At 38.4% G+C, this 26,510-nt stretch overlaps 1 protein-coding gene and 1 pseudogene across 10 annotated transcripts in view; both read left to right on the top strand.

Annotated features, from left to right (window-relative positions):
* INVS (inversin) overlaps nt 1-26,510 on the top strand; it is a 209,583-nt gene that overhangs the window by 75,311 nt on the left and 107,762 nt on the right. The gene's annotated exons all lie outside the window — the stretch shown is intronic.
* LOC129478245 (homeobox protein NANOG-like) lies at nt 3,213-4,708 on the top strand (annotated as a pseudogene).

Raw genomic sequence — 26,510 nt, 5'->3', positions numbered from 1 at the left:
CCTTCTTTATAATTTTCTCCATGCATCTCTTTCTTTTCTCTGATGTATATCAGGTATAACATTGGCAAAAGCATTGGACTGATACAAATCAGAAGACCTAGATTCATGACTTAGGCTCTGCTTCCTTCTAACAGAGTGATTTTAGGCAAGTTTTAAGTTTAAATACTCTGGACTTTTGTTTCCTATTTTTTAAATTTGTGGCAATACTTAGGTTCTTACAGGAGTTAAATAAATTAATAGATTTGAAAGGACTCTGTAAAACCTTTGATTATGTTAAGGGACACATAGTCTAAAGAGCCCTGACTTAGATCACAGAATGATAAGGCCCTTGAGCATGTAAAAAAAAAATGTATTCAAGCAGATTGAAGTTAAAATTAAGAAATGTCAACCAAAACACTTAGGTACCAGTTCTAAGAGTAACATTGGACCCTTACTTATGAATCTTAGCCCTTTTTATCCCATAATTATTCATGAACAAATTTATCCCATTCTGTGAGCTTCTAGAATACAGAATCCTATCAAATTTATCTTTATATCTTCCTACAATGCCTTGCACAAAATAGGTGCTAAATAAATACCTTCAAGGAATGAAACAATGAATTCTTGTAGTGTCAGAATTCGTTCTGGATACAGTTTAATATCTAACATCCTTGGATCATTTTGTTTTCTATTTTTCAGTTTTGCAGAGATGTTTAAAAATACCACTACTTCTCTAAAATCTTTTATTGTTCCAACTTTGGAGTCTATTAATGAGATATAGCATTTAACTCAGCGAGAAAGGACAGAAGCTTGGTACTGATCTCATCTACTTGGACAAGGAAAGCTCTAAGAGAAGCTGGTTACAGAGGTTCAGCAGGAGGGGACATTGAGCTGCATAAAGATTATAGTTTACCTGTAATCAAGGGCAGCTATTGTTAGCACAAGATTTAAAAACAAGTAGATAGAGAGTCAGATAATACTTGTGAGTCCACTACAGGTAGGCAGTGGGCAACTTGAAATTCTGTCCAAGAGTAGGAGGGTTCCAATCACCAGCCAGAATAGAGCTTAAGATTGAGTGGCTATTCCACCCAGTGAGTCAGATTATTAGTTCAATAGAGTGAATTGGCCGCTTGGGGGAAAATATGAAAGCCCGGTGATAATCACTAGATTTGAAAGCACTAGATACCAAGTCCCAGGTTATAATAGTTGGATGGATGGCTCAAGGTGTGTGCTTTCTTAGTGGTCAGTGCAGGGCTACCATTGTCTTAGATTAACTTAGTTAGAAGGATGAAGATGATTGAGATGGCCTAAGTATTTCTCACATCATCAAGATTGATACAGCAGTACTTAACCATCTAGAAAGCCTTTTAAAGTAGCAATGGCTTTTGAAAATGGTGTAGTAGCTCCTATTGGATCAGCCCTCCAGTAGATAACATTTATAAACTCTGAACAAAATATAAAAACAACTATCTGGAGGAATTGAAGAGTGACCAAGTAGGCAGAAATTGTAGTATAATCAGCCCTTGGAAGACTGTAAGAAGAGGATAGCACTGGGTGAGTTTCCACTTTTATAACAGGGCCTACACAGTTCTTCAAAGAGGATGAAAACTGAATAGAAATCTGCATTCTTTCTTTTTGAGGAATCAAAGGACAGCATTTGGGGCAATGGCTGTAAGTCAGAAGAGATGTTTCAGGCTGGGCGCAGTGGCTCACACCTGTAATCCCAGCACTTTGGGAGGCCAAGGCAGGTGGATCACTTGAGGTAGGGAGTTCGAGACTCGCCTGGCCAACATGGTGAAACCCTGTCTCTACTAAAAATACAAAAAATTAGCTGGGCGTGCTGGTGCACGCCTGTAATCCCAGCTACTCAGGAGGCTGAGACAGGAGAATCGCTTGAACCCGGGAGGCAGAGGTTGCAGTGAGCCAAGATCGTGCCATTGCACTCCAGCCTGGGTGACAGAGTGAGATTTCATTCCAGAACAGAGATGTTCCAGAACAGAGAAATTCATATAAGGGAAGGCCTAACCTCTACATATAAACTGCCAAAATCTCTGACTAACCCCTAACCTAAACATAGATGGGGAAAAATTCAGGCAGCCAAGCTAAGGCTAAAATAACTCATCAGTGATTTAGCTGCTGCCTGCCTATGCAGGAAAAACATAATTTAGAGTTTGGGTTCAGCCAAGGTATCTGCCTGCTAAAACAAAAAATGAATAGTCTTCAGCATAACATAACAGAATCCAGAATCTTTGCAACACATCATTTTCAGTGTCTGAGATATTCTTAAATATTGCTAGACATGAGGACAAACAGTAAAATGTGTTCCATACTCACGAAAAAAAGTAACAATGGAGAACAACCATCTTTGTTGTTCCAGATTTTAATGAGCAGACAAGGAATTTAAAGCAGGTCTTTTAACTCTGCTTAAGGATGCAAAGAAAAATATGTTCATAATGAATAAACAGATAGGATGTCTTGCAGAAAAATAGAAACTCTATAAAAAGAACTAATGGAAATTCTAGAACTGAAAAATACAATATCTAAAGATTCACTAGAAGGGCTTATCAGCAGATTGGAGATAAAGAAGACTCAGTGAATTTGAAGATAAATCAATAGAAATTAACCAATATTTAAAAAAAAAAAAGCGAATATACTAAGAAAAAAGTGAGTCTCAGTGATTTGTAGGACAATATTTAAAGACCAAACTGTTTGTAATTACAAAGATAGGAGAGAGAGAGAATGGGGCAGAAAAATAATTAAGAAAATGATGGCCAAAAATTGCCCAAACTTGGTAAAAGACATACATTTAAATATTCAAGAAACGTAATGAACTCCAATAAAATAAATACAAAGAAAATCTTGGCTGGGCATGGTAGCTTATGCCTGTAATCCCACACTTTGGGAGGCCGAGGCAGGCGGACCACCTGAGGTCAGGAGTTGGAGATCAGCCTGGCTAACATGGTGAAATCCCACCTCTACTAAAAATACAAAATTAGCTGGGCATGGTGGTGCGTGCCTGTAATCCCAGCTACTCAGGAGGCTGTGGCAGGAGAATCCCTTGAACCCAGGAGGAGGAGGTTGCAGTGAGCCAGAATTGCGCCACTGCACTCCAGCCTGGGCGGCAGAGTGAGATGCTGTCTCCAAAAAAAAGAAAATCTCACCTGAAAATACCATAATCAAATTGCTGAAAACCAAAGATGAAGAGAAACTCTTAAAAGCAGCGAAAGGGCTAAACTGAGCTGGTTGCCTTCTGTTACTGTGGGGGAACTCACTTCATCCCAACTTCTTCATACTTTCACTTCTGGAGCTCATATTCCTCTGACATCTTCCAGAAAAAGAGTCTTAAAGCCTTAGGCTTTTTTACAGTCCAGCTCTTAAATTTTTTCCTCCCCTTTTTCAATAATAACCTGAGTGTGCATCCAGCTTTTCCCCAAAGCCTGCCTTGCTCAGAAGCATCCAACTGTAAGACTCTTCACCAATGTCTGTGATTTGTGGGCCTGAAACAAACTATCCATCCTTGCATATAGCTTCTTCTGAGATGCCTCACACAGAGTCTGGACAGCCCTAATTCTTTCACCAGTCCCAAAGGCAGACAACTCACTTCTGCAGAGAAGAGCACTGCAAAAAAGGAAGACAAAGTCCTGGTCAAGAAACAGACTACTAGAACTGTGTTCTCTTCCACCCAGCTGTGTGTACTCAGTGATAGATTTCAGAGACAGAAATACCTCAGCCTCCAGCAGATGCAAGAACTTTACAGCATCCTGAATCTTAGCTACAAACAGGTTAAGACTTGGTTCCAGAACCAGAGAATAAAATATAAGAGGTGGCAGAAAAACAGCTGCCCAAAGAATAGCAATGGTATGATTCCAAAGGCCTGAGCACCTACCTACCCCAGCCTCTATTCTCCCTGTCCCCAAGGATGCTTGGCGAACACGTCTGGGAACCTTTCAATGCGGAGCAACCAGACCTGTAGCAGTTCAGCCTGGGGCAACCAGACCTGGAACATCCAGTCCTAGAACAGCCATTCCTGAACACTCAGACCTGGTGCACCCAATCCTGGAACAATCAGGCCTGGAACAATCCCTTCTATAGCTATGGAGAGGAATCTCTGCAAGTCCTGCATGCAATTCCAGCAAAATTCTTCTCTCAGTGACTTGGAGGCTCCTTGGAAACTGCTGAAGAAAGCTACAATGGAATACAGCAGACCACTAGGTATTTTAGTACTCCACAAACCATAGATTTATTCCCAAACTATTCCAAGAACATGCAGCCTGAAGATATGTAAAGATGAGTGAAACTGATATTACTCAATTTCAGTCTGGGCACTGGCTGAATCCTTCCTCTCCCCTCCTGCCTCCCTCATAGGATTTTTCTTGTTTGGAAGCCGCATGTTCTGCCTTCATATCTTTGTTTCCTTTATGCCTATCAAGTCGATTTTGTGGAGGGTGGGGTATGATTGGAGCCAAATCAGAGAGGTTTCTTTTTTTCCTGTGGGATCTTTCTGGAGAAAAAAGCTTTTAATAACCTTGGCTGCTAAGGACAACATGATAGAAGCTCTCTCTGGCTATAGATAAGTAGATATAATACTAGTTTGAATATCTTTAGGATTTAGAACCTAGCCTCAAGAATAGGAAGTAAAAGTACAAATTGATGTGGTGAAGGTATATTCCTATTTTCTGGGATTGGGAGGCTTTGCTTATTTTTATTTTTATTTATTTATTTAGAGATGGAGTCTCACACTGCTGCCTGGGCTAGAGTGCAGTGGCGCGATCTTGGCTCACTGCAACCTCCACCTCCTGGGTTGATGCGATTCTCCTGCCACAGCCTCCCAAGTAGCTAGGATTACAGGTACACACCACCATACCCAGCTATTTTGTTGTATTTTTAGTAGAGACTGGGTTTCACTATGTTGGCCAGACTGGTCTTGAACTCCTGAACTTGTGATCCGCCCACCTCAGCCTCCCAAAGTGCTAGGATTACAGGCATGAGCCACCGTGCCTGGCCTTACTTATTGTTGAAAACCCAATTATTAAGGTGAAGGATTAAGCTGTAACGTACTTCACTGATTTCACCCCTTTGGCTCTGTGTTTTACTATAGCCCCTAATTGGTTGATTATGCTAATATTTATAGACAGTGGTCTTGTATTTGCTGCATCACAATGACATCAGTACTAGTTTGCCTGGTTTAAGTACAAATGAATAAAACAACAACCATATCACCTTTCAAAAAAAAAAAGCAGCCAAAGAAAAAGACATGATGATCCCCTAACCAAGGGAAACCGTGAGGCACTGTGCCATGAGGAATGGTGCATTCCGGTCCAGATACTACGCTTTTACCACAATCTTTGCAACCCACAGATCAGGAGATTCCCTTGGTTGCCTATGCCACCAGGGCCCTGGGTTTCAAGCAAAAAACTGGGCGGCCATTTGGGCAGACACCAACCTACCTGTGGGAGATTTTCTTCTTACCCCAGTGGTGCCTGGGAACGTCAGCGAGAGAGCACCATTCACTCCCCTGGAAAGGGGGCTGAAGCCAGGGAGCCAAGTGGTCTAGCTCAGCAGATCCCACTCCCACGGAGCCCAGCAAGCTAAGATCCACTGACTCAAAATTCTCGCTGCCAGCACAGCAGTCTGAAGTCTACCTGGGACACTCTAGCTTGGTGGGGGGAGGGGCGTGCCCCATTACTGAGGCTTCAGTAGGCAGTTTTCTCCTCACAGTGTAAACAAAGCCACTAGGAAGTTCAAACTGGGTGGAGCTCACCACAATGCAGCAAAGCTACTGTAGCCAGACTGCCTCTCTAGATTCCTCCTGTCTGGGCAGGGCATCTCTGAAAGAAAGGCAGAAGCCCCAGTCAGGGGCTTATAGATAAAACTCCCATCTGCCTGGGACAGAGCACCTGGGGGAAGGGGCGGCTGTGGGTGCATCTTCAGCAGACTTCAATGTTCCTGCCTGCTGGCTCTGAAGAGAGCAGCAGATCTCCCAACACAGCGCTCAAGCTCTGCTAGGGGAAAGACTACCTCTTCAAGTGGGTCCCTGATTCCTGTGCCTCCTGACTGGGAGACACCTCCCAGCAGGGGCCGACAGACACCTCATACAGGACAGCTCTGGCTCGCATCTGGCAGGTGCCCCTCTGGAACGAAGCTTCCAGAGGAAGGAACAGGCAGCAATCTTTGCTGTTCTGCAGCCTCTGCTGCAGATACCCAGGCAAACAGGATCTGGAGTGGACCTCCATCAAACTCCAGCAGACCTGTAGAATAGGGGCCTGACTATTAGAAGGAAAACTAACAAAAATAAAAGAATAACATCAACATTAACAAAAAGGATGTGCACACTGAAACCCCATCCAAAGGTCACCAACATAGAAGACCAAAGGTAGATAAATCCACGAAGATGAGGAAAAACCAATGCAAAAAGGCTGAAAATTCCAAAAACCAGAACATCTCTTCTTCTGCAAAGGATCACAACTCCTCACCAGCAAAGGAACAAAACTGGACAGAGAATGAGTTTGATCAATTGACAGAAGTAGGCTTCAGAAGGTGGGCAATAATAAACTCCTCTGAGCTTGTTCTGTAAAGGAGCATGTTCTAACCCAATGCAAGAAAGCTAAGAACCTTGAAAAAAGATTAAAGGAATTGCTAACTAGAATAACCAGTTTAGAGAAGAACATAAATAACCTGATGGAGCTAAAAAAACACAGCAGGAGAACTTTGTGAAGCATACACAAGTATCAATAGCTGAATCGATCAACTGGAAGAAAGAATATCAGAGATTGAAGATCAACTTAATGAAATAAAGTGTGAAGACAAGATTAGAGAAAAAAAGAATGAAAAGGAATGAACAAAGACTCCAAGAAATATAGGACTATGTGAAAAGACCAAATCTGTGTTTGATTGGTGTACCTGAAAGTGATGGGGAGAATGGAACCAAGTGGGAAAACACTCTTCAGGATGTTATCCAGGAAAACTTCCCCCACCTAGCAAGAGACCAACATTCAAATTCAGGAAATACTGAGAACACCACTAGGATACTCCTCAAGAAGAGAAACTCCAAGAAACATAATCATCAGATTCACCAAGAGTGAAATGAAGGGAAAAATGTTAAGGGCAGCCAGAGAGAAAGGTCAGTTTACCCACAAAGGGAAGCCCATCAGACTAACGGTGGATCTCTCTACAGAAACCCTACAAGCCAGAAGAGAGTGAGGGTCAATATTCAACATTCATAAAGAAAAGAATTTTCAACCCAGAATTTCATGTCCAGCCAAACTAAGCTTCATAAGCAAAGGAGAAATAAAATCCTTTACAGACAAGCAAATGCAGAGAGATTTTGTCACCACCAGGCCTGGCTTACAAGAGTTCCCGAAGGAGGCGCTAAGTATGGAAAGGAAAAACCGGTTGCAGCCACTGCAAAAACATACCAAATTGTAAAGACCATCAACACTGTGAAGAAACTGCATCAACGAATAGGTAAAATAACCAGGTAGCATCATAATGACAGGATCAAATTCACACATAACAATATTAACCTTAAATGTAAATGGACTAAATGCCCCAATTAAAAGACACAGACTGGCAAATTGGATAAAGGGTCAAGACCCATTTGTGTGCTGTAATTCAGGAGACCCATCTCATGTGCAAAGACACACATAGGCTCAAAATAAAGGGATGGAGGAATATTTACCAAGCAAATGGAAAGCAAAAAAAAAAAAAAAAAAAAAAGGGAGGGGTTGCAATCCTAGTCTCTGATAAAACAGACTTTAAACCAACAAAGATCAAACAAGACAAACAAGGGCATTACATAATGGTAAAGGAATCAACGCAACAAGAAGAGCTAAATATCCTAAACATATATGCACCCAATACAGGACCACCCAGATTCATAAAGCAAGTTCTCAGAGATCTACAAAGAGACTTAGGCTCCCACACAATAATAATGGGAGACTTTTAACACCCCACTGTCAATATTAGAAAGATCAATGCAACAGAAAATTAACAAGAATATTCAGGACTTGAACTCAGCTCTGGACCAAGGAGACCTAATAAACATCTACAGAACTCTCCACCCCATATCAACAGAGTATACATTCTTCTCAGTACCACATTGCACTTACTCTAAAATTGACCACATAATTGGAAGTAAACACTCCTCAGCAAATGCAAAAGAATGGAAATCATAACAGTCTCTCAGACCACAGTGCAATCAAATTGGAACTCAGGATTAAGAAACTCCCTCAAAACCACACAACTACATGGAAACTGACCAGCCTGCTCCTGAATGACTACTGGATAAATAATGAAGTTAAGGTAGAAATAAATAATTTCCTTGAAACCAATGAGAGCAAAGACACAATGTACCAGAATCTCTGGGACACAGCTAAAGCAGTGTTTAGAGGGAAATTCATAGCACTAAATGCCCACAGGAAAAACTGGGAAAGATCTAAAATTGACACCCTAACATCACAATTAAAAGAACTAGAGAAGCAAGAGCAAACAAATTCAGAAGCTAGCAAAGACAAGAAATAACTAAGATCAGAGCAGAACTAAAGGAGATAGAGACACGAAAAGCCCTTCAAGAAATCAATGAATCCAGGAGCTGTTTTTTTTTTAAATATTAACAGCAGACTGCCACCCAGACTAAAAGAAAAAAGAATAAAATAGACAGATAAAAAATGATAAAGGGGATATAACCACTGATCCCACAGAAATACAGACTACCATCAGAGAATACTAGAAACACCTCTATGCAAATAAACTAGAAAATCTAGAAGAAATTGGTAAATTCTTGGACACATACACCCTCCTAAGACTAAACCAAGAAGAAGTCAAATCCCTGAATAGACCAATAACAAGTTCTGAAATTGAGGCAGTAATTAATAGCCTAGCAACCTCCAAAAGCCCAGGGCCAGATAGATTCACAGTCGAATTTTACCAGAGGTACAAAAAGGAGCTGGTACAATTCCTTCTGCAACTATTCCAATCAATAGAAAAAGAGGGACTCCTCCCTAACTCATTTTATGAGGCCAGCATCACCCTGACACCAAAACCTGGCAGAGATACAACAAAAAAAGAAAATTTCAGGCCAATATCCCTGATGAACATTGATGCGAAAATCCTCAATAAAATACTGGCAAACCAAATCCAGCAGCACATCAAAAAGCTTATCCACCATGATCAAGTCAGCTTCACCCCTGGGATGCAAGGCTGGTTCAACATACACAAATCAATAAACGTAATCCATCACATAAACAGAACTAATGACAAAAACCACATGATTATCTCAATAGATGCAGAAAAGGCCTTTGATAAAATTCAACAGCCCTTCATGCTAAAAACTCTCAAAAAACTAGGTATTGATGGAATGTATCTCAAAATAATAAGACCTACTTATGACAAACCCACAGCCAATATCATACTGAATGGGCAAAAGCTGGAAGCATTCCCTTTGAAAACTGGCACATGACAAGGATGCCCTCTCTCACCACTCCTGTATTGGAAGTTCTGGCCAGGGCAATCAGGCAAAAGAAAGAAAGCGTATTCAAATAGGAAGAGAGGAAGCCAAATTGTTTCTGTTTACAGATGACATGATTGTATATTTAGAAAATCGCATCGTCTCAACCCAAAATCTCCTTAAGCTGATAAGAAACTTCAGCAAAGTCTCAGGATACAAAATCAATGTGCAAAACTCCCAAGCATTCCTATACACCAATAGTAGACAAACAGCTAAATCATGAGTGAACTTCTATTCACAATTGCTACAAAGAGAATAAAATACCTAGGAATACAACTATCAAGCGATGTGAAAGACCTCTTCAAGGAGAACTACAAACCACTGCTCAAAGAAATAAGAGATGACACAAATAGAAAAACATTCCATACTCATAGATAGGAAGAATCAATATGATGAAAATGGCCATACTGCCCAAAGCAATTTGTAGATTCAATGCTATCCCCATCAAGCTACAATTGACTTTCTTCACAGAATTAGAAAAAACTACTTTAAATTTCATATGGAACCAAAAAAGAGCCCATATAGCCAAGACAATCCTAACCAAAAGGAACAAAGCCGGAGACATCATGCTACCTGACTTCAAACTATACTTCAAGGCTACAGTAACCAAAACAGCATGATACTGGTACCAAAACAGAGATATAGACCAATGGAACAGAAGAGAGGCCTCAGAAATAACCCAACACATCTACAACCATCTAATCTTTGACAAACCTGACAAAAACAAGCAATGGGGAAAGGATTCCCTATTTCATAAATGGTGTTGGGAAAACTGGCTAGCCATATGCAGAAAACTGAAACTGGACCCCTTCCTTACACCTTATACAAAAATTAACTCAAGATGGATTACAGACTTAAACATAAGACCTAAAACCATAAAAACGCTAGAAGAAAACCTAGACAATACCATTCAAGACAGAGGCATGGGCAAAGACTTCATGTCTGAAACACCAAAAGCAATGGCAGCAAAAGCCAGAATTGACAAGTGGGATCTAATTAAACTAAAGAGCTTTGGCACAGCAAAAGAAACTATCAGCAGAGTAAACAGGCAACCTACAGAATGGGAGAAAATGTTTGCAATCTATCCATCTGACAAAGGGCTAATATCCAGAATGTACAAGGAACTTAAACTTACAAGAAAAAGCAACCCCATCAAAAAGTGGGTGAAGTATATAAACAGACACTTCTCAAAAATCACTGTCTTCAAAAGATGACATTTATGTGGCCAACAAACACATGAAAAAAAGCTCATCATCACTGGTCATTAGAGAAATGCAAATCAAAACCACAATGAGATACCACCATCTCATGCCAGTTAGAATGGCGATCATTAAAAAGTCAGGAAACAACAGGTGCTGGAGAAGATGTGGAGAAATAGGAATGCTTTTATACTGTTGGTGGAGTGTAAATTAGTTCAACCTTAGTGAAGACAGTGTGGCGATTCCTCAAGGATCTAGAACCAGAAATACCATTTAACCCAGTAATCTCATTACTGGGTATATGCCCAAAGGATTATAAATCATTCTACGATAAAGACACATGCACACATATGTTTATTGCAGCACTATTCACAGTAAGACTTGGAACCAACCTAAATGCCCATCAATGATAGGCTGGATAAAGAAAATGTTGCACATATACACCATGGAATACTATGCAGCCATAAAAAGGATGAGTTCATGTCCTTTCCAGGGACATGGATGAAACTGGAAACCATCATTCTCAGCAAACTAACACAGGAACAGAAAACCAAACACCACATGTTCTCACTCATAAATGGGAGTTGAACAATGAGAACACATGGATACAGGGAGGGGAACATCACATACTGGGGCCTGTCAGGTGATGGGGGGTAAGAGGAGGCATAGCATTAGGAGAAATACCTAATGTAGATGACAGGTTGATGGGTGCAACAAACCACCATGGCACGTGTATACCTATGTAACAAACCTGCATGTTCTGCACATGTATCTCAAAACTTAAAGTATAATTAAAGAAAAGACATGATCCAATATAGTAAAGCATGAATACATAGATGACAACATACTTTTCAGTATCAGTAGGCACAAGCAGACAGTAAAATAATCGCTTTAAAATGCTGAAAGGAAAAACTGTCAATCTAGAATTCTATATCTGGTAAAACTGTCTTTCCAGAATAAAACTGAAATAAGGACAAACAAAACTAAGATAATTTATCCCAAACAAACCTATATTAAAAGAAATAATGATCAGGCACAGTGGCTTAAACGCCTGTAATCCCAGCACTTTGGGAGGCTGAGGAGGCCAGATCACCTGAGCTCAGCATTTCAAGACTGCCCTGGGCAACATGGTGAAACCTCGTCTCTACTAAAATACAAAACATTAGCTGGGTATGGTGATGCGCCTGTAGTCTCAGCTACTCGGGAGGCTGAGGCATGAGAATTACTTGAGTCCAGGAGGTGGAGGTTGCAGTGAGCTGATCGCGCCACTGCACTCCAGCCTGGCAATAGAGTGAAACTCTGTCTCAGGAAAAAAAAAAAAAAAAAAAAAAGCACCAGAAAAGATAAATAGGTAGCTAAAGATAAACAATTATTTTTTCTTAATTTCTTTAAAATTAATATTACTATTTAAAGCAAAAATTAGAAAACTTTATTGTGGAATTTATAGTAAATGTAGATATAATACATATATATGATATCTACAGCCTAAAGTATGGGGTGGGGATAATGCAACTATATAATTGCAAGGGTCTTGCATTTTGTATAAAGTGATACAACATTAACTCTAAATAGACTTTGTAAAGTTATGGATATGAACTATAATACTTGGAGGAAATACTAAAATAATAATGCAATGAAGTGTCGCTTTTTTTTAATTCAAGAGAAAAAATTTTAAAGGAATTCTTAAAAATTGCTTGAGTTTCACTTCCCAAGATTCTAATTCAATTGGTCTGAGGTAGAAACCAGACAGTAATACTTTTTAAAAGCTCCTCACCTAATTCTAATATGTTTAAAATGCCAGTGTTGGGAATGTTTTTAGCAGTGCTAAATCAAAGTTATTGGATGTAGTTGTGTAAGAGAGAAGTATATGTTGCATCTAACAGAGAGAGTATATGTTGCTGGAAAACCATGCAGATCACCAGAGCACTGTTTTACCTCACTGAAAAGCATTAGTTCCTGTGAATCCACAGACCACTTGCTTCCTGTTGATGACAAAGTCCTCACCATTTTGTAAAAAAATGAAGAAAAGATCATTGTAGTATTTAACATATGTAGGTTTGTGTAGTATTTAACATATAGGTTTGTGTATGTATGTGCACCTATAGTCTGTATGTAATAAGTCTGTCTTCCTGTTACTACAGTTCTTGAAAATAGTTGGGTGGCCTTTTGCTACATTGGAAAGACATATTTAGAATAATATGACTTCATATTATAGGCTACATGGTGTACAAAAAAATGCACGTGGGGGAAAGTAAGGGGAGCACTCAAAGAGATCTTCCAGAGCATCTCAGAGATTCAATAAGAGGCCTATTTAAGAGGTCATTGGAAGGGAGATGCCATAATTCTTAAAGACATTGCATGCAGAAAAACAGTGATTTTAAATATTTGCCACAAATGGAAAATGATAGTAGTAGATACTCAAGTTACAATTAATTTGTGATCATTTGCTATAAAGCTGTTTCTTATCTGGGCAATTCTGTGTAATGCATGCCATAGATTTATTGATTGTCAATTATTAATGATTTTCCTCAGGCACGAAAGATGTAAATAGATGTTGGTGAAAAGCTACCAGCTGTACTTTCAGGAAGGACAGTCCTTTATTTCTTTTTTGAGGGCTTATACTTTTTTATGAACTGATGTTGATAATAGATTTATTTTTTAAAATGAACTCAGATTGCAAAAATGTAAACTTTATACTGTCATCTTTATATTTGTTCCAATAATATTTTTTAATGATTATTATTATTGAGTTAAAATGTGCATACAAGAATGTACAGAAAAATATACAATTAGATATGTATAATAAATGTACCCACTCACATCACCACCACCACAATCAGGACATAAAACATTTCGGCAACACCAGAAAGTTCCTTTTTTCCCCACTTCCAACCAGTCCCCATCTCCATGGTTAACACCATTATGATTTTTAACACAAAAGATTAGTTTTACTTGTTCTTGAAGTTTTTATAAATAGAATTCTTTTTTTGCTGTCAACAAGAGAAACACTTCATTTTGTATATGCATAGAAATATATATATTCATTTTATTTTATTTTATTTTATTTATTTATTTTTTATTTATTTATTTTTTATTTTTTTTTTGAGACGGAGTCTCGCTCTGTTGCCCAGGCTGGAGTGCAGTGGTGCAATCTCGGCTCACTGCAAGCTTCGCCTCCCGGGTTCACGCCATTCTCCTGCCTCAGCCTCTCCGAGTAGCTGGGACTACAGGCGCCCGCAACCACGCCCGGCTAATTTTTTGTATTTTTTAGTAGAGACGGGGTTTCACCATGGTCTCGATCTCCTGACCTCGTGATCCGCCCACCTCAGCCTCCCAAAGTGCTGGGATTACAAGCGTGAGCCACCGCGCCCGGCCTATATATTCATTTTAGTAGCCTTTATAGTGCAAGTGGTTTTTGCTTACATGGATGAATTGTGTAGTGGTGAAGTCTAAAATTTTAGTGTATCCATCACCTGAATAGTGTATGTTGTACCCAATATGTAGCTTTTTATTCCTCTGCCCACTCTCACCCTTCACCTTTCTGAGTCCCCAAAGTATATTATACCACTCTGTATGCCTTTGCATAACCATAGCTTAGCTTCCACTTATAAGGGAGAACATATGGTATTTGATGTTCCATTCCTGAGTTGCTTCACTTAGAATAATGGCCTCCAGCTCCATCCAAGTTGCTATAAGGACATTATTTCTCCCTTTTTATGGCTGAGTAGTATTCCATTGTATGTATGTTCCACATTTTCTTTATCCGCTCATCAGTTGATGGGCACTTAGGTTGATTCCATATCTTTGCAACTGTGAATTGTGCTGCAATATACATATGCATGCAGATGTCTTTTTAATGACTTACTTTCCTTTGGGTAAATACCCAGTAGTGGAATTGCTGGATCAAATGGGTCAAATGGTAGATCTACTTTTAGTTCCTTGAGAAATCTTCACATTGTTTTCCATACAGGTTGTACTAATTTTTTTTTTTTTTTTTTTCGAGATGGAGTTTCACTCTGTCACCTAGGCTGGAGTGCAGTAACGCAATCTCGGCTTACTGCATCCTTCACCTCCCGGGTTTTAAGCAATGCTCTGCCTCAGCCTCCTGAGTAGCTGGGATTACAGGCACCCAACACCACGCCCGGCTAATTTTTTTTATTATTATTTTTAGTAGAGATGGGGTTTCACTATCTTGGCCAGGCTGATTTTGAACTCCTGACCTCATGATCCACCTACCTTGGCCTCCCAAAGTGCTGGGATTACAGGCATGAACCACCAAGTCCAGCCAGGTTGTACTAATTGACATTCCCACCAGCAGCATATAAAGTGTTCCTCTTTCACCCCATTCATGCCAACATCTCTTGTTTTTTGACTTTTTAATAATGGCTGTTCTGGCTGGGCTATGGTGATATTATCTCATTGTGGTTTTAATTTGCATCTCCTGATGATCAGTGATGTTTAGCATTTTTTCCAGATGTTGGCCATTTGTATATCTTTTTTGAGATATCTATTCATGTCATTTGCCTACTTTTTAATGGGATTATTTGGGTTTTTTCCTTGCTAATTTGAGTTTCTTGTGGATTCTGGTTATTAGTTCTTTGTCAGATGCATAATTTAGAAATATGTTCTTCCATTTTGTGGGTTGTCTGTTTACTCTGATAATTATTTCTTCCACTGAGCAGAAGCTTTTTAGTTTCATTAGGTCTCATTTATTTTTGTTTTTGTTAAATTTGCTTTGGGGGGTCTTAGTCATAAATTTTTGCCTAGACTATCGTCCGGAAGAGTTTTTCCTAGGTTTTCTTCTAGAATTTTTATGGTTTCAGGTCTTAGATTTCAGTCATTCATCCATCTTGAGTTGATTTTTGTATACAGTGAGAGATAGGGATCCAGTTTCTTTTTTCTACATGTGCATATCCAGTTTTCCCAGCATCTTTTATTGAATAGGGTGTTTTTTTTTCCCCAATTTCTGTTTTTGTATGCTTTGTCAAAGATCAATTGTAAATATTTGACTTTATTTCTGGGTTCTCTATTCTGTTCCATTGGTCTATACATCTATTTTTGTACCAGTACTATGCTGTTTTAATTACTATAGCCTTGTAGTATAATTTGAAGTCAGGTAATTGTGATGCTCCAGATTTGTTCTTTTTGCTGAGGATTGCTTTGGCTGTCCAGGCTCTTTTTTGGTTCCATATGAATTTTAGGATTGTTTCTTATTCTGTGAAAAATGATGTTGGTATTTTTATCAGAATTACATTGAATCTGTAGATTGCTTTGGGCAGTGTGGTCATTTTTACAATACTGATTCTTCCAGTCAATGAGTATGGGATGTGTTTCCATTTGTTTGTATCATCTATGATCTCTCTCTCTCTCTCTTTTTTTTTTATTCTATGGAGACGAAGTCTCACTCTGTCACCCAGGCTGGAGGGGAGTGGCGCGATCTCAGCTCACCACAACCTCCGCCTGCCAGGTTCAAGTGATTCTTTTGCCTCAGCCTCCCGAGTAGCTGGGATTACAGATGTGCGCCACCACACCCAGCTAATTTTTGTATTTTTAGTACAGACGAGGTTTCACCATGTTGGCCAGGCTGGTCTCAAACTCCTGAACTCAGGTGATGCACCCACCTCAGTCTCCCAAAGTGCTGGGATTACAGGCGTGAGCCACTGCACCCAGCCCCATCTATGATTTCTTTCAGCAGTGTTTTATAGTTCATCTTGTAGAGATCTTTCATCTTTCTGGTTAAGTATATTCCTAGGTTTTTGTTTTGTTTTGGTGGTGGTGTTGTTTTGCAGCTATTTTAAAAGGGATTTAGTTCATGATTTGATTCTCTGCATGGTCACTGTTGGTGTATAGCAGTGCTGCTAATTTGTGTACATTGATTTTTTAACCTGAGACTTAATTGGATTCATTTATCAAATCTAGGATTCTTTTGGAGGAGTCTTTAGGGTTTTCTAGGTGTATAATCATATCATTGGCAAAGAGAGATAGTTTGACCTTCTCATTTCCAATTTGGATATCCTTTCTTTCTTCCTCTTGCTGATTGCTCTGGTTAGGACTTCCAGTGCTACGCTGAATAGAAATGATGAAAGTGGGCATCCTTATCTTGTTCCAGTTCTTACGGGGAATGCTTTCTACTTTTCCCCATTCATTAAAATATTGGTTGTGGGTTTGTCATATGTGGCTTCCTTCTATACTTAGATGGAACATACCTCAAAATAATAATGTGTTGAGGGTTTTTATTATAAAGGAATGCTGGATTTTATTGAATGCTTTTTCTGTGTCTATTGAGATGATCCTATGGTTTTTATTTTTAATTCCATTTATGTGATGAATCATACTTATTGACTTGCATATGTTAAAGCATCCCTGCAGCCCTGGATGAAACCCAGGGTGAATTATCTTTTTGATATGCTGTTGGATTCAGTTTGCTGGTATTTTGCTGAGGATTTTTGCATCTGTGTTCATCAGGGCTATTGGTCTGTAGTTTCTTTTTTTTGTTTTTTTCTGTTAGATCCTTTCCTGGTCTTGGTATCAGGGTGATACTGGCTTCATAGAATGAGTTAGGGAGGATTACCTCTTTCACAATCTTTTGGAATAGTTTCAGTAATATTGATACCAATTTTTCTTTAAATATTGGTAGAATTTGACTGCGAATCCATCTGACCTTGGGCGTTTTTTGTTGTTGTTGGCAATTTTTAAAATTACTGAGTCAATCTCACTGCTTGTTATTGGTTTGTTCAGGATTTCTGTTTCTTCCTAATTGAAGATGGGGGGCTATATATTTCCAGGAATTTATCCATTTCCTCTAGATTTCCTACTTTGTGTGCATAGAGGTGTTCACAGTAGTCTCAAATTATCTTTTGTATATCTGTGATGTCTTTTTGTATTTCTGTGTTACAGATATTGCTGTAGTGTCTCCATGTTCATTTCTAATTGAACTTATTTGAATCTTTTTTTTTTTTTTTGGTTAATATAGCTAATGGTCTATCAATCTTGTTTACCTTGTCAAAAACTCAGCTTTTTGTTTCATTGGTTCTTTTATATTGTTTATGTTTGTTTGTTTCAATTTCATTTGATTCTGCTCTGATCTTTGTTATTTCTTTTCTTTTGCTAGTTTGGGGTTTTGTTTGTTCTTGTTTCTTTACTTCCTTGAGGTGTGACAATAGGTTGTCAATTTGTGATCTTTCAAACTTTTTGATTTAGGCATTTAGCACTATAAACTTTCCTCTTACTACTGCTTTTGCTGTATCTCAGAGGTTTTAATAACTGTGTCACTATTATTCATTTCAAAGAATTTTTTAATTTCCATCTTGATTTCATTGTTAAAAATAATTCAGGAGAAGATTGTTTAATTTTCATTACTTGTATAATTCTGAGAAGTCCTTTTGGAGTTGATTTCTAGTTTTTCTCCACTATGGTCTGAAAAGATACTTGTTTACCTTATTGATACTTGATTACCTTTGATATAATTTTGAATTTTAAAAATTTATTGAGACTTATTTTGTTGCCTATCATATGTTCTGTCTTGGAGAATGTTCCATTTGCTGATAAGAAGTATGTGTATTCTTTTTTCTTTTATTTATTTATTTGTTGTTGTTTTTTTTAATAGACGGGGTCTTGCCATGTCAGCCAGGTTGGTCTTGAACTCCTGGTTTCAAGCAATCTGCCTGCCTCACCCTCCCAAAGTGCTAGGATTACAGGTGTGAGCCACCGTGCCCAGCAAAGTATGTATGTTCTATAGTTTTGGGGTAGAATTTTCTGTATTGGTTAGGTCCATTCGTTGTAGAGTGCAGTTTAAGTCCAGTGTTTCTTTGTTGACTTTCTGCCTGGATGATCTGTCTACTGCTATCAGTAGAGTGTTGAAGTCCCCCACTATTATTGTGTTTCTGTCCAACTCTGGGAGCTCCAGAGTTAGGTGCATATATATTTAGGATTGTAATATCTTCTTGTTGGATTGATCCTTTTATCATTATATAATGACTTTCTTTGTCTTTTTTTTTTTTAACTATTTTTGCTTTAAAGTCTGTTTTGTTAACATCTGAATAGCTACTCTTGCCTGCTTTTGGTTTCCATTTGCTTGGAATATCTTTTTCTACCCTTTACCTTGAGTCTGTAAGAATCTTTACATGTTGAGTGAGTCTCTTGAATACAGCAGATATTTGGTTTGTAATTTTTTAACCATTCTGTCAATGGAGGATATAGACCATTTACATTTAACGTTAATATTGAGATGTGAAGTACTATTTCAGTCATCATTGTTGACTGTTACCTACTTTGTTTTTTTCATATGTTATTGTTTTATAGGCTCTGTGAGTTTTATGCTTTCAAGATGTTCTATTCTGGTGCATATTGACCTTTTGTTTCAAGATTCAGAGCTCCTTTTAGCATTTCTTGTAGAGCTGGTGTGGTAGTGACAAATTCTCTCAGTATTTGCTCATCTGAAAAAAAACTTTTTTTCTCTTTCATTTATGAAACTTAGTTTTGCTGGATACAAAATTCTTGGCTGACAATTATTCTGTTGAAGGAGGCTAAAGATAGGACCCTAATCCTTTCTAGCTTGTAAGGTTTCTACTGAGAAGGTTGTTGTTAGTCTAATAAGTTTTCCTTTATAGATTACCTGATGCTTTTGTCTTACTGCTCTTAGAATTCTTTCCTTCATGTTGATTTTAGATAGCCTGATAATTATATGCCTTGGTGATGTCCTTTTTGTTTTCTTTTTTTTTTCTTCTAAGACAGAGTCTCACTCTGTTACCCAGGCTGGAATGCAGTGGCATGATCATGGCTCACTGCAGCCTTGACCTCCTGGGCTCAAGCAATCCTCCCACCTTAGCCTCCTGAGTAGCTGGGACTATAGGCATATGCCACCACATCAGGCCAATTTTTAAATTTTTTATAGAGGTGGGCTCTCTCTATGTTTCCCAGGCTGGTTTCAAACTCCTAGTCTCAAGTAGTCCTCCCACCTCGGCCTCCCAAAGTGGTATTATAGGCATTAGCTACTGTGTCCAGCTGGTGATATCCTTTTTGTAATGAATCTCCCAGGAGTTCTTTCAGTTTCTCGTGTTTGGTTATCTAAATCTCTAACAAGGTCAGGGAAGTTTTCCTCAATTATTCCCTCAGATAAGTTTTCCAAATTTTTTGTTTCTCTTCTCCCTCAGGAACACTAGTGATTCTTTGGTTTGGCGATTTTACATAATTCCATATGTTTTGGAGACTTTATTCATTTCTTTTAATTATATTTTCTTTATTCTTGTCTGATTGGGATAATTTAAAAGCTTTGTCTCCAAGCTCTGAAATTTTTTCTTCTACTAGGCCTAGTCTGTTGTTAAAACTTTCCAGTGCATTTTTTAATTCTCTAAATGTGTCTTTCATTTTCAAAAGTTCTGATTGTTTTTTCTTTAAAATATCTATCTCTAGAAAATTTATCACTCATATCCTGAATTATTTTTTTAACTTCACTATGTTGGTTTTCACCTTTCTCTTGCATCTCCTTGAGTAGCTTAACAATCAACCTTTTGGATTCTTTATCTGGTATTTCAGAGATTTCATCTTGGTTTGGATCCATTGCTGGAGAGTTAGTGTGATCTTTTGTGGGTACTGTAGAACCCTGTTTTGTCATATTGTCAGAATTATTTTTCTGGTTCCTTCTCACTTGGGCAGACTATTTCTTCTAGTATTTTTGAATTTATTTTTCATTCAACTGTGTTTTTTAATTTTTTTATTCCCCCTTAAGGATGCAACTTTAATGTGTACAGTTTATTATAGCCTAATTTGGCTCTTGATGATGTCTGGTATGAAGACTCTGAGTTCCTTGGTTATAGAGAATCTTTGTTTGATGGCTTTCTCAGATGCTGTTTGTAGTAGCAATGTGCTTGGTGTGTGAGCAGGTTCACTGTCTTAAGTTTTCCATCTGGCTCACAGTGTAGACTGCAGCCCACCATTTCTTTCAGAGCGTCTGTGGTTTCTTTCAGTTTTCCTGTTAAGTTCCTGTGTTGCTTCTTGAACAAAGGTTCACAGTATGACTCTCTATACACTCTTTTGTCTTTCCAAGTGGGGGAGGCATGCTAACAATGTTTTCAGTCCACCATCTTGGGGAAAAAAGAGAGAGAGAGTGTGTGTGTGTGTGTGTGTGTGTGTGTGTGTGTAAATGGAATAATGCAGTATGTATTCTTCTGTGTCTAGGATCTTTCACTCAACATAATATTTTTGAGATTTATCCATATTGTTGCACATATCATAGCTTATTCTTTCTCAGTTGCTGAATTATATCCTATTGCACAAATATATCATAATTTGTTTATACATTCATGTGATGATGGGCATTTGGGTTGGTTACAGTCTTTAGCTATTATGAGAGAATCTTATGAATAAATTGAAAAAATTAACATTCTTGTACAAGTCTTTTTGTGGACATTTGTACTCATCAAATGAATACCTAAAAGTGCAATGCTCTTTAACAGTGCCTGTATATTTTTTGCTTCAGTAGACACTGCCTAATGGTTTTCCAAAATGTTGCTACCACTTTACACTCTGACCAACAACACAGTATGTGAGAGTTTCAGATGCCATATATCTTGGGCAATATTTGGTTTTGTCAGTCCTTTTACTTTTAGTATTTCTAGTGTTTCTCATTTTTGTTTTAATTTGCATTTACCTAATGACTGATGAAGTTGCGTATTTTTCATATGCTTAATAATAATTTGTATATTTTCTTTTGTGAAGTTGTGTGCTCAAGTCCTTCACTCATTTTTTTCTGTATTATTTTTAGATGGTACTACAATAAGACACTAACCAAAGTTTTTAAATAAGATTTCAGATTAGATTACCTATGATACCAATGTCTTTTTTTTTTTTTTTTTTTTTTTTGATACAGGGTTTTACTCTGTCACCCACACTGAAGTGCAGTGGTAGAAGCATAGCTCACTGCAGCCTTGAACTCCTGAGTTAAGCATTCCTCCCACCTCAGCCTCCCAAGTAGCTGAGACTACAGGCATGTGCCACCATACCCACCTAATTTTTAAAATTTTTTTGTAGAGATGGGGTGTCACTATGTTGCCCAGGCTGATCTTGTACTGCTGGCCATGAACAATCCTCCCACCTTGGCTGCCCAAAGTGCTGGGATTATAAGCATCAGCCATTGCGCCCAGTCAGCAATATATTTTGATTGATTTTTTAAATATCTTTTGCACAGATTCTTTATAAAAATTTTGCAAAAATATACATAACATAAAATTTGCCATTTTAACCATTTTTGAGTATATTATTCAGTGGCATTAAGCACATTCACAGTGTGGTGCCACCATCCCCACTATTCCTTCCGTATATTTAGTAATTTCTTGAATGTAATTGATATGTAACAAATTACTTATATCTCAGATGTGTAATTTGATAAGTTGTACCATATTTACACATCTTCAAAAGTTTCCTCATGACCTTTTGTTATCTTTTCTTCCACCCACTCTCTGCCTCCACCCTCCCTCCCCAAGCAACCAGTGATCTGTTTTCTGTCACGACAGATTGATTTGCATTTTCAAGAATTTTATATAAGTGAAATCATATAAAACTATTCTTTTTGCCTAGCTTCTTTCACTCAGTATAATTATTTTGAAATTCATTCATGTTATTATTGCATATACCAATGATTTATATATTATCATTGTTCAGTATTATTCTATTGTATGGATATATTACAAATTGTTCTCAAGCCCCTGGTCTCAAGTGATCCTCCTGACTCAGCCTCCTAAAGTGCTGGGCTTGCAGGCATGAACAAGGTAAAAGTTTAAAGTTTACAGGCATAAGCCATAGCACCTAGCCTTGGATACACTACAGATTGTTTAACCGTTTGCCTGTTGGTGAACATTTGGGTTGTTTTCTGTTTTGGGCTATTACTAATGAAGATGGTAAGAACATTCATCTGTAAGCATATGCTTTCATTTCTCTTGGGCAAATCATTAGAAATGGAATGGCTGGGTCATATAGCAGGTGTACGTTTAACTTTTAAGAAAATGGTGAACAGTTTTCCAAAGTGCTTGTACTATTTTACTTTCCCACTGATAGTGAATGAAAGTTCCATTTCCTCCATACCCTCACTTTCTTATGAGGATACTTTGTATAGTCAGTCTTTTTCATTTGAGCCATTCTAAATAAAGCCATTCCATTTAGGTATGTAGTGGTATTAATTTGCATTTCTCTAATGACAAATGATGCTGAGATCTTTTTGTCTGCTCGTCATTTGTAGGTCTTTGATCTTTTTGCATTGATCTTGTTTCTGCAAACTTGCTAAAGTTCCTCATTCATTATATTAGTCGTTTCATAGATTTTTTAGCCTCCTACATAAACAATCGTGTCATATGTAAATTAAAATGAGGGTTTTTTTTTTTTTTTTTTTCAAATCTTTATGCCCTCCCTTCCTCCCTTCTTTCCTTTCTTCCTTCTTTCCTTTTTTTCAGCCTTATTTTACTGGCTAACACCTCCATTACAAATTTAAATAGAAGTGATTAGAGTAGACATCCTTGCCCTGTTTCTGATCTTAGGAAGTAAGCATGTAGTATTTCACCACTAAACATGAAATTAATTTCAATTTTTAAAAGATGTCCTTGAGCTAAAGAATACAGGAATAACAAATGTAGGGGGAAGCTACTACCTCTGAGGCTTAGGGAGAGTATCCAAGGGAGGAACAAACTTGGAAGCTGAGATTCAGGCCTCGTAGGAATGAGTGTGGCTGTGCCCCTGGATGGTGAAGTTCACTGGAATGCCAAGGGCCAGAGGTAGAGAGCTGGGGCTGATGAGCAGAAAGTTGCCCACTGGGGTAGTGGTGAAACTTACTGAAGTGTGAGACCCACTGATTCTCCTTTAGACCTCCAACATCTGTATCATAGGAGCAAAAAGAGCACATTGGAACCAGTGTGAAGAGCCCCTTCCTCTGCTATTATTTGCAGTGTCCCTGCTGCATCCGCTACAGATAAAGTCAAATATTGTGGCAACTGGCAAAGGAGAAATGTTCACAGGGTCTAGTCTCACAAAACAGGGTAAAGAAGCTGAGTTGCAGCTGAGAGGCAAAAAACTGATAAATGATACACTGATTGAGGAAACTTTCTTTTGACTCTAATTTGCTGAGAATTTAAACCAAGAGTTGGTGTTGAATATTGTCAAATACCTTTTCTACATCTATTGGAATTATCATATAGTTGTTGTTCTTTATTTATTTTGCTCATTATTTCAATTGTTTAAAAAAAAATTTAGAGATGGAGTCTCACTGTGTTGCCCAGGCTAGACTTGAACTCCTAGGCTCAAGCAATTCTCCCACCTCAGCCTCCCGAGTAGCTGGGACTACAGGCACACCCCACCACACGCAACACATCAATTGATTTTTTTTTTTTTTTTTTTTTTTTTTTTTGAGACAGAGTCTCGCTTCATTGCTCAGGCTGGAGTGCAGTGGTGTGATCTTGGCTCACTGCAGCCTCCACCTTCCAGGTTCAAGCAATTCTCCTGCCTCAGCCTCCTGAGTAGTTGGGACTACAGCTGTGCGCCACCACACCCGGCTAATTTTTGTATTTTTCATAGATACAACATTCCACCATGTTGGCCATGCTAGTCTCAAACTCCTAACCTCAAGTGATCTGCCCTCCTTGGCCTCCCAAAGTGCTGGGATTACAGGCGTGAGCCACCACACCCGGCCACATCAATTGATTTTAAAATATGAAACCAACCTTGCACTTCTGGGATTAAGTCCTACTTTTTATGTATTGCTCAATTTAATTTGCTAATACATTAAGGATTTTTGCAACAGTGTTAAAAGGAATATTGGTCTATAGTTCAGTTTAGTTTTTTTTTTTTCTTGTAACGTCTTTGTCAGGTTTACCTATCAGGATTTGCAGACTTCATAAAATAAGCTGGGAAACTGTCTCATCTTCTTCTATTATTTATAAAGTTGAGTAAGATTGGTAAGATTGGAATTATTTATTTCTTAAGTTTTTTATAGAATTTACCAGTGAAACTACCTAGTCCTGCTGGAGTTCTTTCTTTTCGATTGGGTAGGAAGGTTTTTTGGCAACAAACCTACTTTCTTTTATAGATTTAGACTTTTAAGATTTTATTTCTTCCTACCTCCATTTTAGTATGCTGTCTTTTTCAATGATTTCTCCAAGGCCCCTCAGGAAGAAATTTAAAACAAAAAATGATGGTCAGAATTCAGTCCTCAGTTCTCCTTTATCTGAGGCCTGTGTGATAGCTGTTGGCATTTTTCATCTGGTGGGAGTTTCTGACAAACAACTCAAGAACATATGTTAAGATGTTATCTTTTAGTTTCCATGGGACATCAAAATACCTTGTGACTCTGGCTTGCTTGGGAAACTGTTTTTACTATCTTCTTGCTTATCTGGTTGCTCATTTACTTTTTTCAAGGCTAGCTGGGTGCCTGGACTTTCCCTTGAAGAGACTCAAAATGGTTCCTTTATTTCCATACTGAGGGGGGCCCAGCAGGTCCCTGAAAGAGGTCGCTGTTCTATCTCAATCTTTTTCTAGCTTCTTATGCTGGAATCTTAGGTCAGTGATTTTATATAATCATTATTATGATAAAATTATTATAAAATATATATACATAATATATAAATATATTATTTATAATTACCTAATTGCATATATAGTTTTCTTAAATACATATAATTATTTAAGCCTGTGAAATTTTCCTAACCACTGCTTTAGCTGCAACTCACAAGTTTTGCTATGTTGCATTTTCTTCAGGTTTGAAATTCTGAGGGGAGAAAACACACTCCACATGTTTGGGTTTTTTTCTGCTCTCTCACGCAACACAGCAATCAACACAGAGGACTGCAGTGACCAAATATATGGAGACCTCTCCACCAGCAAGCAAGCAGTCAGTTCTGTAGCAGACACCCAGCTGGATATCCCCTAATTCAATTCTAACGCTATCTATCCAGAGATGTTATCAGATCCCACAGATTGAAGTCTCAGTCTCCAGACTGCCTCATGCTTCAGACACCAGTTACAAGTCAAGGCCCCCTGAACTTCTGACCAAACCAGCTTCAAGTTGGGGTTCCTACAACTCCCTGTTTAGTTTCAATTACTTTGCTACAGTGGCTCACAGAACTCAGGGAAACATGTTTACTAGTTTATTACAAAGGATATATTAAAAGATACAAATAAACAGCTGATTGAAGAGATACATGGGCTGGGTACCATAGCTCATGCCTGTAATCCCAGCACTTTGGGAGGTTGAGGCAAGAGGATCCCTTGATCCCAGGAGTTCAAGACCAGCCTGGGCAACATTGCAAAACCCCAACTCTATCAAAATAAATAAATAAAATAGAAAAAAAGAAAAGATAAGCTACATAATGCAAGGTATTGAAGGGTCCCACGCACAGGAGCTTCTGTCTCTGTGGAGTGGGGTGCACCACCTTCCCAGCATATAGATGAATTTCTTGTTCACCTTCCTATAAGCCTCCACATATTCAGCTATCCTGTACCCCATCCTTTTGGGCCTTTTATGGAGACTTCATTGGATAGGCATGATTAGCAACCATGTAGAAATGTGATTGGGCCAAAAAGGTGTGATCTAATTGTAATAGATTGAGGGGGGAAACCCACTAAGGCCTGTCTATTCAGATTCATCTTGGCCTCTCTGTTTAGCATTCCTTCCTCCAGGGTATGGGGCAAAGCTCTTTTGAAACAGAGATCTTCTAACCTACAGTCAGAGAAGGTAGGTCAGAGAATTTCTTTATGGCCAGAGGCAGAGGAAGAGTAGAGTATGTTTTTAGTTTTTAAGGCCTGCCTAGGGGAGAAAAAGGAGCAGGTGAAAGGAAAGCAGGAGAAGG

The sequence above is a fragment of the Symphalangus syndactylus genome, chromosome 3 (genome assembly GCF_028878055.3).
Source record: "Symphalangus syndactylus isolate Jambi chromosome 3, NHGRI_mSymSyn1-v2.1_pri, whole genome shotgun sequence".
Classification (NCBI taxonomy): Eukaryota; Metazoa; Chordata; class Mammalia; order Primates; family Hylobatidae; genus Symphalangus; species Symphalangus syndactylus.
Note: the sequence above shows the minus strand (reverse complement) of the source record. Positions and strands in the feature narration are given on the sequence as shown.